At 36.5% G+C, this 18,982-nt stretch overlaps 1 long non-coding RNA gene across 1 annotated transcript in view; it reads left to right on the top strand.

Annotated features, from left to right (window-relative positions):
- Positions 1 to 2: 2 nt before the first annotated feature.
- LOC117305556 overlaps positions 3 to 18,982 on the top strand; it is a 32,690-nt gene continuing 13,710 nt past the window's right edge. The window contains exons 1-7 of the long non-coding RNA XR_004520693.1: positions 3 to 133; positions 5,425 to 5,762; positions 6,921 to 7,037; positions 14,899 to 15,042; positions 15,749 to 15,883; positions 16,367 to 16,566; positions 18,346 to 18,541. This is a non-coding gene — a long non-coding RNA (uncharacterized LOC117305556). The remainder of the gene's footprint in view (positions 134 to 5,424; positions 5,763 to 6,920; positions 7,038 to 14,898; positions 15,043 to 15,748; positions 15,884 to 16,366; positions 16,567 to 18,345; positions 18,542 to 18,982) is intronic.

The following is an 18,982-nucleotide window of genomic DNA, read 5'->3' as shown; positions in this document are numbered from 1 at the left end:
ATGGCGCTCCCCCTGCTCTCTCCTGTCAAAACGCACCTGTCAAAACTTGAATGTAATTTTTGTACACACTATAATTTGTGTTGGCAATTTGAAAACATCATATCTGGACCATGGAGCTGTAAAAAGTCATTTGGTAAGCCTCTTGCAGTCTTGGAACACTTTCTGTATCCTGCCACCCTCTCCCCCGCTCTTTTTTTACATGAAACTTGAACGGGAATATCTCATTCAATTTTTTTCAATTTCATTTTTTTCAATTTTTTCATGTCATTTGATTTTGAATACTTGGATAACTTTCCGTATGGCGCCACCACTTTTTCACTCATTTTTACAAAAAGGGATATATCAATCAGGTAAATTAGATACTATATTATTTTATTTCGAATGAAAAAGTGGTGGCGCCATACGGAAACTTTTCCGAATACTTAATTACTACTGTTCTGCCCCAACTTGATAATCGTCCCAACTATAGTTGAGTGTTAAAGTTGGGGCGTCCCAACTGAACTGTAGTTGGGACGTAGAGTTATATATATAACTAGAGGGCGCACGAGTACGAGTGATGCTTCGTGCACAAACGCCACGGGACAGCAAGATGACAAGCGCGTCATTCTGCACGCGCGTTGAATATGAAATACACGTTTCAGTTTTTTTTTATTGAACGCTCACGCGATGCTGTTTGTTCAACTTACAAAATGGCCGCACAAACACACGCTGTGAGATGCCAGTTTTGTCAACTTAGAAAATGGCCGCCTCGGCGTATGCCGGGGCGCGTATATAGGCAAGTGCGCTCTCTAGTTCTTATATATAACTCTATGAGTTGGGACAGTAATGCAGGGTACCAGTGCGTTGCAGGGTACCAGGTTGTTTTTTGCTGCTGTGTGCATGGTGTGAGCTAGTCTTGAAATCAAGTTGCTAATTGTTTAGCAGTGTAGTTTAAGGGACGGTACTTTTGTGTCTGGAGCGTGGCGATGCATAGTAGAACTAAGAAGGGTTTGAGTGGGTAAATTAATTATTCTCAAGAAATTCTTAATAAATATAGTTTTATGTTGAAAATTACAGTGTTACCCGTTTAAGCCTTCTTAGAGATGAACTTGTGGGCATTAGACAAATAAACATGCCTAGAATAGGGGCCAACTTAAACAAGCGAAGTCAAGTTATTTCTACAGTTGGGACTGGGGGTCCCAATTAGAGTCATGACTGTCCTAACTACAGTTGAGACCATCCCTACCAGATAAAATATTATAAAATAAATTTGGTCTATCCCCACTACAGTTGGGACAGTCATTACTACAGTTGGGACTGGGGTTCCCGAATAGAGTAATGACTGTCCCAACTGTATCAATGACTGTCCCCACTAAAGTAGAGACCATCCCTACCAGATAAAATATTACAAAATAAATTTGGTCTATCCCCACTACAGTTGGGACTGGGGTCCCAACTAGAGTAACGACTGTCCCATCTTCTATGAGGAGATCATCTCCCTACCAGTATCACTCAGCTAAAATTTTTGCTTGAATATTATCAACCCGGGCCTATTCCACTACACTGAGTTGGGGCAGTCAACCCATTGACAGTTTGGAACGGCAGTCAATTCTGTGTGGCTGATACAGAGAAATAGCCGCAGTCTCAGACTTGAAATCAAGTCTACACAGTCTGGTCCCGACAGTACAGTAATCCACGCAAGGTACTGTTGAGCTCTATGTGAAATCCCAACTACAGTTGGGACGCCCCAACTTTAACACTCAAGTTGGGACCAGTCCCAACTATAGTTGGGACGATTATCAAGTTGGGACGGAACACTACCATGAACAACAAAGGGCTCAATCTCAGAAAACACTTCTTCACACAACGAGTTGTAGATAACTGGAATAGACTCCAAGCCAAAGTGGTCAACGACAAGACAACCAATCTGTTCAAAAACAGCTTTGACAAATACCTGAAAGTAAATGGATGGGGTGTTAAAAAAGGCATACCATAAGCCTACACACATGACAAAGTATAAAAATATTATTACTATACTAAAATCCCATCCTCATGATCCTGGTGTCATGTGTTTTCATTAGGATAACAGGAAAACTTTTCACTATCAAAAACTAAAGGTTTCTTTTTAATATTATCTATCCAACCGTCTAACAATAACACTTGCACTTCATCGTGTGTTGAAATTTTTTAAGTTTTGGTTTTACGTTGCGAGAGATAGTCCGCCATTAACAGTGCCAATGCATGCATGACATTGGAGCAACATCATATGTTTTCACACCTTTCATTGGTTGGTATTTTATTGAATATTCAAAAGCTGGTAATAGTATGGCATGCAAAATAAATAAAAAATATTATTCAATTACTACTTACTACACAAACTTAATAACATTTTTGTCCTATTAGGACAAAAATATCTATTTTTGAAACCAATCTATGATATTTTCTCTTTAAAGATGCTATGTCAGATTTTTGGCCGATTTGACCCAACAATTTTGATTTAAAATTCAATAGGTATTTTGATGGGGGTCGAGAAAGTTACAAGCTTCCATTTGAGCCATTGCTCGAAAAAGTTCGCCAATTATTAGTAGCAGTGAAATAAAGTGCTCAAAATTAGTTTTTTTTCGGGATCACGTGACCAATTCTTATGTGTTTTATAAAAAACATTTTAAATTTTTGTCATGGTTCCTGACCATTAAAAGTAAATGTTAAACTTGTTTTCGTTAGAGCGGGTGATACTCTTTGAAGTACCATTCACTCAAAAACATATATTTTTTAATGTTTGGGGCCAAAAATCTCACATAGCATCTTTAATGTAGACATAATATTTATTATGTTTATCATAGGATCCCAAATAGCAACCACATCACGTGATCTATGTAGTGACTAAAGCAGAACAAAAATCAATCTAGCAGATGATAATTTTGTTTTGAAATTTAGAAGTTGGATGATGTTTCTTTGACTCATTTGATTGTTGGCATAATAATGCACTAGTGATTTATAATAAAAAAAAACAATCATTTTATAAATGTTTGAGCATAACCTACGACAGGAAACTTTATTCTCAGCATGATTAAGCCTGATAAAAATACAGGCTGTGAGTAAACAACAGAGCTTCTCTCACTGGCGGAGCTTGCACAGTCTCGTAGTGAACGGGAATCAAAGTTGGGGTTCGAAAACATATGAGGGTCGATAACATATGACCCTACGATACTATTTACTTTACTTCATGTGCAAACTTCAATTCTCGCGCAACCCAAACTTCAGCCTCCGCTGAGAGCGCAAACTTAATCTGCCCTATTTAAATTTGTGCATGCAGGTTTAATAAACCCTGGGCACTAGACATTCCACGCAAAGTTCAAGCCAAGAAAAAACTCTTTTTTTTTCACCGGCTTTTGCAGTGTTGAACCCCACATCAAAAGTCATATTCCACATGCTTCTGGAAAAAAATCCTTAAGAATAAAAGGAATCTAATTATTAAGCCCAAAACTACTGTTAAGTTAAAAGGACAAGCAACTAAGGGAATCAATGTGTGGTGAAGAGGTTTTCAATGAGTGGTTTAATCCCAACGAGGCCTGGTTCTTGATAATTTACCGAGACGAAGTCGAGGTAAATTATAAAGAACCAGGCCTCGGCGTGCTTAAACCACTAGTTGAAAACCGATTCAACACACTTTGATTCCCATTCATAAATACATTTTCGGTCAAAAACATCATCACTTTCGGGTCAAAAAGTAAAATAAATGCAAAAATTATAATTGTTAAATGATTTCTTTCAACACAATACCCCTCCAGCTATGAAATGGTAGAGCCCTCCGCTGCCCTCGCGTAAACAACTCCTTATAAGGGAATGCTGTGGGCGTGTGGCGTATCGCGTGATGTGGCACAACTGTTTCAGTCGTTGCTCTTGGCCAATAGGAATGAAGTAAGTTTCAAATTCAGAAACAGTGAACAATGTACGTGTTCAGCTTGAATTAGCTATAGATTAGAAGATACAACTTCGCATAGTGGTTTAGATGACCGTAAACCAACATACTTCATCTACCTTGCCAGTTGCTGAAAACCAAAATGCACAAAAAGCTAGGCGCACTTTCCGGTCGTTTTATGAGAAAGTAAATAGTTAAAAAAAAGGACTTGACCTATTTATTGGTTATAGGGGTCTCACATTTAATTAATCTGCACTTTTTCAAAATTGTACTACACAAGCAAAACTTTCCCCCAAAGTGCTTGCATTGCCTTTTTATTAAAACCAAACCATTCTGTAAAAGGGGAGTTAGGGGCAGTGCATATGCTCTGCCTCGTAACACCAACTCGTTTAGTCCAACTTGGCTGTGGTGTTTGGCGGTTCGTTACAGAAAAACAACAGTACATGTATGTACCCTGTCCCAGTAGAAAATTTAAAGAGGTTGTTGAATGTAATTCAACATAAAGGTAATGCAAGAAAAGTGTGTGGGGAAAGCTTTGGTTGTGTAGTACACTTAGCCACTGGACAGCCCAGCCGCACAAAGCAATACAGTGTAACATGCTCTGTAGGAAACTCACACCATCAGCTTGTCTTTTATGGATAAAAACGTAACATCAAAATAAAACTAGATAGTCAACATTGGTATTAGTAACAGATGGCAAGATATTGATCATTATTAGTTTTCTCCCTTCAAACAGTAGACTTTTTAAATGTTAAACAATGAAACTATTTAGCTTAAATTTAATTTTCTTTCATCATTATAATACTGTCAAAAATTGATGACTTAGCAATGACTTGATGATGATCACTTGATACCTGGATGAAATGCTACAAAAACTATTTTGTTTAAATTTAATCACCATAAAAATTACCAATTGCAATCAATATGAGACATTTAACGTTCTATAGTGATTTATCATTTCTAAACCTGAAATAATCTGTTACTTAATGACAACATTAACAAAAAGCAAAATACATGTAACTGAATAAAAATAAAAAGTCTTGTGTACCTTCTGAAATTTGTGATTTAGATTCCTTGTAAATTTTATTTCCCCATTTAACCTCTTTCCTTAATTTGTTTCCACTCTCTAATTTGACTTTCCTTTTCTTATGGGACTTCCATTTCCTTAAAGGAACGTTACAGAATTGGCATTAAAAAAAGCTTGTCTACCATCTACATACAACTTATATGGTCTAATGATGACGATAGTGGAAATGTTTCTTTCTGAAATGTCATTTGATGAGAAATAAATAAAACTGATTTCCTGTTTGGAGCTTAGCCTATCACTCGCTTGATTAATTCTTTTAAAAATTGATGTCATGCCAAATGTGTTTTTCACTATTTTTGTGTGACTAAGATTGCCGATCAATCTTGAACTTTTTCAGTTTATGTATATGGTGGATTATATAAAGTGCGTACACTGCCAACAACTGTTTTGTGAACAAGAAACAATTATGTAATATTTCTTCACATGTGCCTAACAGAAAAACTGCAGAGCAAGCTACACAGGCAGGACCTTGAGGCAGCCCGCTGGCAGAGTGTGACAACCCAGCTCCGTCGTGAGTTAGAGCCTTCGAGTGGGACATGGAGGACCTTGAGGCAGCCCGCTGGCAGAGTGTGACAACCCAGCTCCGTCGTGAGTTAGAGCCTTCGAGTGGGACATGGAGGACCTTGAGGCAGCCCGCTGGCAGAGTGTGACAACCCAGCTTCGTCGTGAGTTAGAGCCTTCCAGTGGGACATGCAGGAGAAATGTAGAAAGAGGAGATGGAGAAAGGAAAAGGATTGAAACAAGAGGAACTCATCAAGACACATGACTACAAAGGTATAATGAGAAGAAGACATCTTAGCAGTGAGAAACATAGTAATAATGATAACAATAATTACAAAGACTTATAATTTGTACATATATCCACCCTGCTGGGTGTTCAAGGCCGAGTAAAACCAAAAACAAACGAAAGAAACCAGACACAATAAAATTAGTCTAGGAAAACCTATTACAAGAGATAAGTTTCTAGAAGAGGTTTTAATTTGGTGGTACAAAGACAAGATCTAAGATTAAGTAGTAAAGAGTTCCAGATGCGTGGTGCAGCTGAAGAAAATTATAATGGTGGAGCTTGTTAAAGGAAAGGCATAACATTGGTAATCACTCCTAAAATATATGGCAATAATAACTTACTTGGTTAGATCTGGTTTTTGGTAGTTTTAAGTAATTTTAGATAAATTCCACTTGAAGTTATGTGGTTATGGATAAAGATAAAGATACAAGTTTTTGTGCCCCAAAATTTGAATTTAAGAAACGTTACTGTCAGAATCGTATCTCATGTTTTCCAATTACGGAATATTCTTCCTGCATAATGAATAACCACTCTGGATTTTTTGCGATATCTAAAAAAAGCTACCACCTTTTGAAATGAAACTTTCACATAGGTTTGTTTTTATAAGAAAGACCTACATGTAAAGTCTTACTGCCATATATATACCTCACGGTATATCAGTTAAAACATTTAAGCTAAAGGTATACGTTCCTTTTCAAAAGTAAGGTCATTATTTGTTTTTGTCAATGTTATGCAGGGGTGCGTTTTGGCGGCTTTAACCAATATTTGTTTCTGACGCCATAACCAAAACGGTAACCGAGCTCACAACTCGGTTATAGTTCAGTCTGAACAGCACAACCAACGACCAACAACCGAAACTCCTGATTTATATATCCCTTGCATTAGTTGTCATAAGCTCGAAAACATACCCTCACTAAGGTCAATGAAGACCAATCATTGGCTGAGAGTTGTGCATGCTTGATGGTGACCAATGCAAAGATATATTTGTAATGATAAAAGTCACCTGTCAAAGTTTTAATTGAATACAAGTGATTTCTACTTGTTGAGAAAACAGCAAAAACTGTCACAATATTTCATCCTTAGTATTGAATCTACCTTTAGCAAGGTGAAAATGAGTACTAACCGCTATTTGTTATTTTTTCCAGATATCAGAATGCCATTTAGAGAATGAGAAGTCTAATCAGTTTCATTCAAAAGCCTCGCTGAGCAGCTTCAGAATGCTCTTAAACATCATCAAGACGTCAAAGAGTATCAGGCAAAAGGTAAGCAAAAAAAGTTATCACACGCACAAAAATATAGAGCTTCTGTGTCCAATATCCAATGAGGTGGAAGGCGCTATATTTTTCCGTAATCCATGAGTGTGTGTGTGATAAGGAAGTTATGTTCAAGCCTTATTCTAGACACTGGAGACTATTGGTAATTGTCAAAGACCAGTCTTCTCACTTGGTGTATCTCAACATATGCATAAAATAACAAACCTGTGAAAATTTGAGCTCAATTGGTCGTCGAAGTTGCGAGATAATAATGAAAGAAAAAAACACCCTTGTCACACAAAGTTGTGTGCGTTTAGATGGTTGATTTCGAGACCTCAAATTCTAAATCTGAGGTCTCAAAATAAAATTTGTGGAAAATTACTTCTTTCTAGAAAACTACGTCACTTTAGAGGGAGCCGTTTCTCATAATGTTTATACCATCAACCACTCCCCATTACTTGTCACCAAGTAAGGTTTTATGCTATAATAATTATGTTGAGTAATTACCAATAATTTGCACTGCCTTTATGTCACCTTCATAAAGAAACAAACAAACTCAAACAACAACTTCATTAGCATGCATGCATTAAGTTTAGAATGTAGTTTTTACACTGACCGTATGCAGAGTATGATGCATGGGCACTCACAATTCGCCGAGTGCAATAAAAAAAACTTGTAGTAGGTTGTGGCTTATTATATAACACCTAAGCAGATCCTTGCCATTTGATTGGAGGATTGTCCGTCACATAATAGCAAATAAAAGTACTGATCATTATATTCTACTTTTAAAATATCTTTCTAATCATGCATTTTATAACAAACAGTTACAAACGGTTTTTAAAGACCAACTCGTCCAATCCAAGACAACATGTTCCTTTAAAGTTACTTCTTAGTTACGAAATTACTTGTTCAAACAACACTTGACTAGTCATATGGATACAAATTGCCACAAAACTGAAATTTGCTAATATCTTGACAGCTGTCCAACTACAAGGTATTTTGTTTGTTTGATCTGTCGATGTCGGATGGCAATTACAATTAAACCCTACTACCCTTAACCCAGACATTGATATAACCAAAGAACAAACCAAGGAGATCACCTTTTGTCTAATTAGCAGCTCCTTTCAAACTTTCATTGCGTCATTATTTCAAATAGTTATGAATCGATCGTAAAAAATTAAAAATATTAAAATTTTCAAATTTAATCAAAGAGGCCGATTTTTCATTTAACGACCTCCAGGTTATTCATATTACATAGTTTTAATAATTATTTCTTAACTTGAATGAAGTCAGGAAAATCCTTTTTTGAACAAAGCCAGAGAAAAGATTTTTGTCGAGAAATACAACTTTTGCAAAGCCTTGTGAGCTTCAAGAACCAACTTTCATAAAAAGTTGTGTGCCAAGAATTTTGAGCAACCTTTTCACATGTGCACCAGTGCTGGTGATACGGGACGCTGGCAGATTGTTCTCTGTTTATAACCACAGGGCATATCGTTCCAGCCTAAAACCCTCCTGCCTTCAGCACAATCTTCATTGCCGTCATAACTATCTGGCTGACCATCCTTCCATCCCTGCGCGTCAAAAGTAACTTTACTATCCAGACACACCCAGGTACCTGAACCAAGTCAATCAGAAATAAAAATGCCCCATTACATTGAATGTTGGGAGCAAGAAGAACTACCCCCCCCCCAAAAAAAAACATAATGTTGTTCAGGAATAGATTCAAATTTCCACCCTCTAGTGTTAAAGGCAGTGGACACTATTGGTAATTGTCAAATACTAGCCTTCACAGTTGGTGTATCTCAACATATGCATAAAATAACAAACCTGTGAAAATTTGAGCTCAATCGGTCTTCGAATATGTGAGATTATAATTTATAGTGAAAGGAAAAAACACCCATGTCACACGAAGTTGTGTGCGTTTAGATGGGTGATTTCGAGACCTCAAGTTCTAAATCTTGAGGTCTCAAAATCAAATTCAGGGAAAATTACTTCTTTCTCGAAAACTATGGCACTTCAGAGGGAGCCGTTTTTCACAATGTTTTATACCATCAACCTCTCCCCATTACTCGTCACCAAGAAAGGTTTTATGCTAAAAATGATTTTGAGTAATTACCAATAGTGTCCACTGCCTTTAAACCAACCAACCATTCAGTGAGCGTTTTGTAAAATTCCATGATCATGATAATTTGTAAGTGCGTCTTGGTTTATTTAGATTGTGGTAATTAAATTAAAAGAAGATTTCATACCGTGATTTGCAGATTATTCAAAATGCAACTTTATGACTTTGACAAAATCCAGAGGGAAATAATCTCTTTAGGATCGGTAATAATAATAATAATAATAAAACCATTCCTATATAGCGCATATCACCGTGAGGTCCCTATGCGCTGTAAAAGGAAATCAACAATTATTGTATAAAGTAAACAGATATGTTTTTAACCGGGTTTTGAATTGTTCTGATGTCTCAGCCTGTTTAACAACCTCTGGAAGACTGTTCCATAACTGAACTGCTGCATATTGGAAAGAGGGGGTCAGAAGGGATTTATTTGAAGATCGCAGATTTCTGGTTGTTTTGTACTCCTGAACTAAGCTTTGAAGATAAACAGGGGCAATACCATGGATACATTGATAAGTCAGAACCAAAATTTAAAATCAATTCTAGCCCGTATTGGTAGCCAATGTAGATCCTTAAGAATGGGTGTGATGGATTCCCGAGTGCGAGTTCTGGTGACAAGTCTGGCCGCTGAATTTTGTATACGTTGTAATCTGGCAATCTGAGTGTCCGGTAGTCCGTAAAGAAGGCTATTGCAGGTATATATGCGGCACATTACAAAGGAATGAACCAAATTTTCAGTAGATTTCACATCCAGATATTGTCTGATAATAGTTTATCATGTCAAGAGATATTTCCTCTAATTCTTGATAGTTTTTCCTTAATTTTTTTGTGGCCCTCATACTGGTTGGCAGTTTGGCCTTGTGTTGGCAATTTGTTGTAAAATAAACCCTATTATAAGGACAATATTAGGAGACGATCACTGTATTTACATCATGCAAAGTTTCAAAACCTACTGACAATGTATTACTTGTATACGAACCTTCAACTTCAATGATATGCAACCAATCCAGAACTTAGGGCAGCTGCACATGTTGAAGATGTGTTGTAATTCTTCTTCGGATTGAGGGACAACCATCAACCCACCCAACTTCTCACAAATCTGCTTGCCCTCTTCCCATGTAACTTCGGCATCATGCATCTTGTAGCATTTTCCCCCCCACTGGCTCCAAGTAGGAGGGCATGGCTTCCAACATCGCCCGTTTACAGCAGCGTAGTCTGCTATTATAAACATACCAACAACACCCAGCAGTTTACTCACCAACATTTTGCAGACCATCTCTTGACAAATAGAAATTGCTGCCAGATTTAACCCAAAAGGTGGAACGCTCACAGAGCGGAACTGCACTGAGATCTTTCTATTACCAATTCACGACTTATCTAGTCATAAAAAAAACCAACGCAGCGTGGAATGTGCTCCAGTAACAGCAATAAATCAATCAATAAAAACTATATAACATTTAACGTGAGCAGTTTACTTACCAACATTTTGCAGCTCTTGACAAATAGAAATTGCTGCCAGATTTAACCCAAAAGGTGGAACGTTCACAGAGCCAAACTGCACTGAGATCTTTCTATTACCAATTCACCACTTATCGAGTCATGAAAAAACAGCACAGCGTTGAGTGTGCTCCAGTAGCAGCAATAAATCAATTAATAAAAACTTTATAACGTTTAATAAAATTTAATATACAGCACTTCAAGAAAAAAAACCTTGCAAATATGGAGTTTAATAATAATAATTTGTAATGCGCACACATCTGGAAACCAAGTGTACACTCTGTGCATATTCGCTGCTTATATATCTTTTATTACTAATCATTATATAATATCAAAGTCTTTTATAGCGCACTAATCTACCAACAAGGTTCTCAAGGCACTTAGTATAAACGTTTTACAGAAAGTACAGATGGGCAATTCCAGCGTGACTGACATTACATTTTTTACTAATTTTGAATATCTAATCAGCTCTCATGTCTAAACAATGACAGCCATCTTAACCATGTTTGGCATGACGGATACTAGAACCTGAATACACAATACAGCATTGAAACTTTTAAATTTCATGTTCAGCTTTTCCGAGTAGGGGGGGTCTAAAACTGCGGTGACTGACATTACAAAAAGCGACGCAACCAAAAAGTGTTGTTATGTTTTTTAAATTTCTCTTCAAGTTAAAAGTGCTACAGATCTAAATCCATATTAAAATTATATCTGATAGGGTAACCAAAACTTGTAGTTAAATGGGAAAAATTATTCATGAATTTTTTGATAATTATGCAAATTAATCTCGGTGACTGACATCTGACATTACTGTGACTGACATTACGCGTTCATAACATCTGCTGGAATAACAGTAACAACAATTTAGCAAAACAAAATTAAAAATTCTGTCCACAAGAGAGTATCAATGAACTGTTTAAAATTCTATGTTAAGGGAATAACTATAACTTTTTAAATGTTTAAAGGTTGAAACATGCATTAATTGTGATAAAATGTACTACAAAGGAGCTAAAACATAAGCTGCTATTTGGAAATTGGGATGAAGTTTTTATTGAAAAAACTGACACATGAAGGAAGAGATGGGTGCTCCTTTTTTCAGTGAAATAAACTCTATCAGTATAATAACAATTGTGTAAATGTAGCTTTTCACATGCATGAAAAAAACTGAGTGAAGAAAAGACTGAAAAGTGTAAAACTGCTATATTCAACTATTTCAGAATTTTCAAGTATTGAGATATATTTAACATGTCTGTTAAAAACACACGCCTACTATATTGTAATCAAAACATTTACATGGACTTTTAAATCCTAGCCAGTAAGCAATATTCTGTAAGATTCTATATATTGTATTTGTTCAATTTGCAAGTACTTTAAAGGCAGTGGACACTATTGGTAATTACTCATTAGCATAAAACCTTTCTTGGTGACGAGTAATGGGGAGAGGTTGATGGTATAACACATTGTGAGAAACGGCACCCTCTGAAGTGCCATAGTTTTCGAGAAAGAAGCAATTTTCCACGAATTTGATTTAGAGACCTCAGATTTAGAACTTGAGGTCTCGAAACCAACCATCTAAACGCACACAACTTCGTGTGACACTGACAAGGGTTTTTTTTTCTTTCATTATTATCTCGCAAGTTCGATGACCGATTGAGCTCAATTTTTCACAGGTTTGTTATTTTATGCATATGTTGAGATACACCAACTGTGCAGGCTAGTCTTTGACAATTACCAATAGTGTCCATTGTCTTTAACTATTGCTGAGAAAATTGTGTAGTTAACGAGCCAATCTAAAAAAATTTACCTAGATCAAAATAGATACCATATGAAAGCACAAAAAAATTGAACACAACTATTGTCAGAGGGTGGTCAGGTTTCAAGGTATTGGCTACATTGTTACCAGGCTACATTGTTACCAGGCTACATTGTTACCAGGCCTTGAACATTGCTCTTGAAGGGGCACTGCAATTTTCCTCATGTAAAGGGCACTCTGCGACGAAATTGTAAATTTGTACTGAAACTTTGGAGAAGGGCACCAATGCAAAGCACCGGGCACTGCGGCAATTGCATGCTGTGGGTGGAGTGGGTGTTTTGAGACCTGTGTTGTTAAATCTTGACATAATTTAAGGTTGAACCAACCAACCCACTTTTACCTTGGTGGAGTAGCAGATCAGTTCGCATTTACTTTGCACACATTCAAGTACAATATTCCACAAAACAGTCTTGTCCTTCCCATCAATACAGCACTCTGCAACCATCAAGTCGATCTAGTGTGTGTAGGAGAAAGTATCCTCACCTTTGAAGGAGATGGATCAGCTGATTGAGCTGTCCTCTGCTTCTTAAGATTATGACATGGATACCCTCTCTCTATCTCTCTGTTCAGAATTTCTTCAAATCAGTCTTATATATGTAGCTTGCTTGAACTCCTCTTTTTGTCTTTTTGTTGAACTACGCTTCCTTTGTTTTCCTGCACTCCGCAGCCCATCTCTGCTGCTGTCTTTTAGTATCCTCTTTACTCTCTTGTAAAACTTGTGTTCTGTGAGACTCTTGTAATAATGTTGACCCTATTTAAAAAGACAACAGTTGTATTACTTTTACTTTGATCAATGACAAATATATATTCACAATGAATAATGCGCCTAAGCGCATGTATGGATTGGAGTACATACAGATCACCTTACAAGATCGTTATTCACTTACCTGTAAAATATGGATGAATTGGACTAAAAATACAAATAAACAGATCCAAGAGCATTGTTTCAGGATTATATAGCTTCATTTTAGTTGCATTGTGAGTAAAAGACAACTTAATAGTCCATCCAATTTTCAAAATCTTTTTCATTAGCTTGTGTAATAACGTGACTGACATTACATTGTCATGACTGACATTAAAAGTGACTGACATTACACTTTTGTTTAATTAATAAAAAAATTTAAACAACACTGAACCCCTATAAATAAGCCCACTCTTCTCTTACCTCTTCAGTCTCCTGACGATGACTAGAGCAAGCTAGTCGAAACTTTGAGACCAATTCAGAACTGACTCCGCGGCAGTAGGCCTACAATTAATTACAATCCTATAAGCTAAAGTAGTAGTCCAGTCTATTTTCTATACCATCCGCCCTGGTAATAGTTAAAAAGCTGGACAGTTCTTTTTAGAACTGAGAAATCTCCCAAACCTCCGATTATCTACTCCGCGACAGTAGAATAAAGCAAGACAGTTCTCTAAGAACAACTCTACCTGGCAAGTAGATACACACATGGTGTTATCGCAAACCAAATATACATTGATACCTCACCATGTATACTTTTTTGACAAAAATCTTCATTTTTTTGTGACTGACATTACACTAAGCCTAACAAAAGCGTTCATTTGACGGCACATCCTAGGTATCTAACATTAGTTTCATATTAATTAAAGTTGTTTTCCTAAAGATAGACACTGAGAGTTGTTATTTTTACCAAACAAAATAAAATGAGTGCCTTTAGATTAATGAAACTACAAAAAGAAATGAATTTTGTGTTCTTACCAATGATTGGTGCCATTTAACGTAGCATCAACTTCAGAGTGCTGTAACTTTCAAAATATTTGGTCTGGATCATTTTTATTTCCATTTCTAGAAACTTCAAAATATACTCTATCAATTTTGCAAAAGATGTTTGAGCAAAAAGCATTTTGAAATTTTGACCCTCGTGTCGCACTTGGGTGGAATTGCCCAGTAGGTTATTGAAGTTATGAATTTTGAGACCCAATTATGTAGCACCTAAAAGGGTTTACAAAGTGCTACAGCGCACTCAGCAGACACAGCCAGGAACACCGGTGTGAACCCCTTCTCTTTTCAATAAGTGCACCAGGTTCTTTTACGTGTGTCGCACAACACACAGGACCAACTGCTTAACGTCTATTCCTTCATGTTTTGTTTTAATTTGTTTATAAAATGATTACCGTATGTAGATATGTTACAAATATAATAATTATTTAGAGTTTTAAAATAACAAAACTTGTTATGATTTTGATTTGTGCATAATAAGCTGTGGCGCAGTACAGGCGTAGTACAATATTTAGATGCAACAAAAATTAAGAATTCTAGACTGGAAATTTATTTCAGTGACAAAACGCACACCAATTTAATTGATTTTCACATTGAGGTTCCCACTCAAAAAAATGATATAATAATTTAGTTTTAATTTCCTGCTTTTTTTTAACTCCTCGGTCATGATGTAAACCTCATCCTTTTTAATTTGTTGCTGTAGGTCAGTACTCTGGAGGAGCATCTTGAGATTTCTTAGACTAGATGTAGAGAGCTATTGGAGCAGCATCTAGATATGGAAAGTCAACTACTAACCACTAAGATGGACAAATCTGACATGGCTGTATATGGACAATCATCTTATACAGTGAGTGCGTGGGCTGTGCATTGTTCTAGACACATTGCTTGTTTGACTTTTTTCATCATTCTTTGCTTTTGCCACTTTAGTTAAATGAGAGAAAAATCAACAAGAAGGATGCAGGACTTGTAGCTCAGAATCTTGGCTGGAACTGGAATTTCTTTACTAAATCAGAATCAAAATGGGAAGAGACTAGAGTCAAAATGATGACACAGTTTTATCATCTTAATGGTTTTATTTGAACAAATACTAAGATAAGTTTTATATATTCCGTGATGTGGGTGATACTCGGTAGGATTGAAATACATTTGTGAGCCTCAAACTCAACATTTGAACATCATTCTTTTCAGACAAAGACAAAGCAATCATGGTATAGGTTTTTGTTCATGGACGCGACTGGGACTCGCCCCCACACTCTGCTGATCAGCAGCATCAGAGTTTGAGTCTAGAACTTGTGTCTTATGTTCTTACCGTTCGTATTTAGAGTTACTGATTTGGTGCTGTCTCCATGGCCATCTTGGTTTTCAGCCCTGTCAAGTATTCTAAACTTTCTAGGCAGCCAAGTGATTCAGTTCATACATGGAATTTGATCAAGTTCTTATGTGACGGTTTTGCTCCTATATTTTTATCCAGAGTCATGAATCAATGCATCTATGTTTAGCACGAGGTGACAATGAGTACCAACCGCGTCTGTATTTGTTATCTTTTTTTCCAGATATCAGAACGCCATTAAGAGAATGAGAAGTTTAATCAGTTTCATTCTGAGCAAGAAGGATGCATCAAAAACCTCGCTGAGCAGCTTCAGAAAGCTCTTAAACATCATCAAGTCATCAAAGAGTATCAGGCAAAGGTAAGTTCTTTGTGACGCATGGGGTATTTATGAAAAACGCATAGTTGCACAATAAGAAAATTATATCTTTGCCTCTAAAGCGAACCGAAAGGAACATTAAGAATTGTGAAGAAAACAAATTTGTGATCACTGATTTACATAAAACTTACATGGTCTAATGGTCATGATAATAGAAAAACATATTTTTGTCTGAAATGTCATATTTGATGAGAAATAAATCTGACTAATTTCCTGTTTGGATTTTCTCACTCACTGGGAAATAGATGTCATGCGAAATGTGTCATTGGTTTTTTACTATTTTCTTGTGACCCAGATGGCCGATCGCTTCTAAACTTCTACAGGTTTGTCTGTTGATGTATATGGTGGATTACATAAAGTGCTTTACACTGCCAGCAACTGTTTTGGAATGCAACCATTTTTGTAACACTGTGTGCATTGATTTCAACAAAAATAAACAAATTTCTTTACCCTTTTTTCTGGCAGCCGCTGTGAGGAATTACAATCACAAGTAAACAAACTGCAGAGTGAGCTTTCAGAGTCTCAGTCATCCTTGGAAGAAATGACTAACAAACAACTTGAAGAAGAACTAGATACTCTAGGTACTCCAAAATGAGATAGCCTCAGACAGCGCCCTCTAGAGACTGGAAGAGGAGAGGGATGAACTGACCAATCAGGTTACAGAGGTTAGAACTTCTTCATGAATATGTATAGATCTTGTGAAGTTAAAGGTATTATTCAGGATTAGGTAACAAAACAGACGGTGCTTGTGTTAGTGTGATCAACCATTATTATATGAAATAAAAAATATTTGAACATTTGGAGAAGAAAACAATGAAAAACCATCTATTATATTGAGCATTTTGCACATTGTACTTAAATCAGAAGCTGCATTCTTTGGCTTTCAGATACAGTTTTCCTAAATATGACTTCATTTCAGAGGGGAATATTTCATAGAAAAAAACTAAATTTTCAGAGTAAAGTTAAGCAATGATATTTTTTATACAAATCCTGTATAATACCTTTACATGAATGTAAGTTGTGATAAGAACTTGTATTTTGAGGGTCATTTAGTCAAAAATTTCATCAAAACTTATCTGGTTTCCTTAAAGCCACCGAATTGATTTAAACCACTGTTATAAAGTTTTCATGGATTGTTTTAATCCTATATAAATGTAGGTATACAATAAAACCATCCTGTGAATATTGCTGAAAATCTGATGCGGTATTATATATTTATGCAGGAAGAATAATCCGTAATAATCAAACTAAGAAATGTATCTGACAGAAATGTTTCTAAAGGCCCTGTCACACCTTGTCGCTTAGTCAGCGTATGCTGACGTATGCAATTTGCTCTAAGAAATGTATCTGACAGAAATGTTTCTCACTGATATACTTGTCCATAATCACTTCAAAGTAAAATAACTCTCAAAATGCGTTAAACTATCAAAGTTGCTGTACTTTTATTGCCATTAATTTAAGAGTGTTTGGCACTGGACATGTTTGGTAATTGTCAAACACCGACATTCAGACTTGGTGTATCTAAACAATATATTTATATGCATGAAATATCAAATTGTGAAAGTTTGGGCTCAATTGGTCACCGAAGTAATGAAAGCTATTTCATGCCTGTGTCAGCTAGAAATGAAATGGTCGGATGAGTTGCAGATCTTGTGATCAGGTACTTCTCCTTCAGAAAAAATAGACCGTCTACCTATTTCTTTTTGCTTAGTGGCGCCAAAATGTAAAAAATTACTGCTGATTTTAGACCTTTATCACTGATGTGTTTTAATAAAGCCTAGTTAAACTTTTTATTTTATTTATGGATGTTAAGTAGAAAGAAACTGTGTCAGAGCGTGCTGTGAATTTCCCCCGTCTCTGCCTGTCTGCTGATCCTGCAGGCCGCGGTAACCGATTAATGTTTTGCACATTTAAGTATAATCAAAATACTTGGATTTCAGTGATGTACAAATAAACTGGTAAATTTAATTAACTATGAAACTATTGAAAGAACAATTTTTACCACATTATTTTTTTTCAAATTATGTTACTCCGGAAATGTATACCAGTGTATTTTTCGTGGCGCCCGTCTCTCAACACAATACCATGCGCTAAGACGACCCTCAGTTAGGATGGGTTACTCGTCCTAACACAATATAAGAAGAGTCCTAACTCTTTGTGAAATCGCCCCCTGAGGTGCAAATACTTTAGTGAGAAATTACCTTGTACTCTTATTATTACGCCCGGACAGATTACCAAAAGGAATTACACAAACACCAACAGACATCCTTATTTCGCTGTTAATCCGCCCAGGCGGATTAGTATTCCGCCTGGGCGGAATCTGGACAGAATAGTGGAGATGATTTTTTTTCTTCTGTTTGCCTATAAATACACTTATTAAAGTGACACAGCCTCACCCCAGAATTTTTTTAACATATATTTTTGGTTTTTTAAATTTGACGAAGGTATCCAAAAATCTGACCAACTTCCAGCAGCAATTGAAGTCTGCACAAGAATGTAAACTCCTACTCAGTGCAGACAAAGAGAAAGCGACTGCAGTCTTTAACGCAATAAAGGACCAGAGGAAGCTGGACAAGGATGAGCTACAGAGGGCACTAATCAAAACCAACAAACTCAAGCAGCAACTGGCAGAGGAAAACGGTGAGTGTAGTGTTTTTTAGTTATTTGTAGAGGTACAGGAAGGATGATATTTAATAAAGAGCGAGCATTCATAGGAATACACACATACTACTGCCAAATCCACACAATGATGTATACTGATGGGGCGCCGTTTGTCAATCAATTGTTAAGCGTGCTTTTTTTTTTTACATGTTTGTTACATTTTTTTTGCGGTTTACATACCATGAGTATCAAACCTTAAAATTATGGTTTACAGATTTTTTTTTTTTGAGGAGGGCGGCATGACGTAACCAAAATGGGGCCCATTTTTATATGGTGTCATCGGACATGAAAGCAACAAATGCTTGAGAAAAACCCTTTCTTAAAAATAATGTAATAATGTCAATCCCGCCCGACGCGCTTCCTCTAGGAGAATGATTGACCACCCAGTGGGGACCCCTCAGGGGGGCCCGCCATGCATCA

Source organism: Asterias rubens (genome assembly GCF_902459465.1).
Source record: "Asterias rubens chromosome 8 unlocalized genomic scaffold, eAstRub1.3 super_scaffold_89, whole genome shotgun sequence".
NCBI lineage: Eukaryota > Metazoa > Echinodermata > Asteroidea > Forcipulatida > Asteriidae > Asterias > Asterias rubens.
This window is presented reverse-complemented; position numbering and strand designations above follow the sequence as displayed.